We start from the raw sequence: 1,463 nt of genomic DNA, 5'->3' as shown, positions 1-1,463 counted from the left end.
GGCCAGTGTGCGGGTAGCCCAGAAATCCTCAAACCCTGGGAGTGTGCATGTCAGGAGCCTTGGGCTCATCCTTAGTGCAGAAAAAGAGATCAACAAGGCAGAACCTGAGTGAATCAATGTCATGTTCACATGGAAGACAACAGACAATATCCAACATGTTCTAGAATAATTCTAGGGAAAGGGCAGGTGTGGCTCCCTCACGGGCCTGTTCTAAACCAGTCTCTCTAAAAGAGTGATCCAGACAAGACTACAGAAACCCCTAAACAAAGTGTCACTACTACACAGCATCTGAAAATCAAAACAGGACACCGGATATTGACTTTAACATATAAAAATACTATAACAAAATGAAATACAAATATATATTAGAATCTGTTAAGTATTCTGTATAAAGAGATACTTTCATGGTTAGGCTAACAGCAGGCAAAGAGGAGACGAGTCCAGCCTTTTCCATTTCCTGACACCTTCCCAGGGAGCCCAGGTCACCGTCGCCAGCAGTGCTCTCAAAGCAGCAGCCTCAGGACTTGCCCTGCTTGTGTCCCTTCAGTGCGTGTTTAATGGAGACAGCCGGAGGCGACATCAAAGCGAACGAAGGTCTTTACCAGAGGGGGTGACAAAGTGTGGAGGTGACTAATCAGAGCTGATTTTGCCAGAGCCTTCTCCTGGGTCTAAATGTGAACAGGCGAGATGCGCAGTTCCGTAGCAACTTGCAGGTTGGTGGTTACGCTGAGGAAATGCTGATCGTGGGACACACTGCTCGGCCCCTTGCCGCCCTCACTCTGGTGGTGGATCCCAATCTTGCAGCTCCACTGTGGGTGCGTGTGGGGCCAGGCTGAGATGCGGGGTGTTGTGGAGGGGTGGGTGGGGGCAGCCGTCATGCATCCACAGGTGGAGAGGCTGCTGCTGGCTATGCCCCTCAAGCCCGGAGAGCCACTTATACTCCAGGGCGGTGTCAGAATGGCAGTGGCCAAAGGAAGGTAAGTGTCTCAGGGTCAGTTGGCCCAAATACCCCTCTTCCGCAGAAGAGGTAAGTGCAGCTGCACTTGAGCTTTCCTCCACGTATCAGCACCTGCCTAGTGCTAGAGCTGCTCTCCAGGGTCCCACATGGCCCAGAGACTATGGGTAAGAGAGGGGTGCTGTGCAGTCCTGGGAGGAGCCCCTCGAGGCCCAGGCTGTGTTGCACGGAGGAGGGCACTGTGGCCTTGCTCAGAACCACAAGAAAATAGAGCTGGTCCCTGGCAGGGAGCAGATCCAGCGGTGAAAAGGCCTCTGCAGTTGTGCAGGGTGGGGTCCGTGTCGCAGCACAGGGAGTTCCGGGGCTCGACCTCGCAGGCCAGAGCCCTGGTGTAGGGGGCCTGCAGTCGTGGAGCATGCCAGCCTTCCTCTGCTGTAAGAGACTCCGGCCCTCTACTGCTCAGCGTCGGGCGCTCCCCCCACAGCCCATGGTCACCGAGGGCACAGGC

Source organism: Crocuta crocuta, unplaced genomic scaffold (genome assembly GCF_008692635.1).
Source record: "Crocuta crocuta isolate KB4526 unplaced genomic scaffold, BGI_CrCroc_1.0 scaffold170, whole genome shotgun sequence".
Lineage (NCBI taxonomy): Eukaryota > Metazoa > Chordata > Mammalia > Carnivora > Hyaenidae > Crocuta > Crocuta crocuta.
This window is presented reverse-complemented; position numbering follows the sequence as displayed.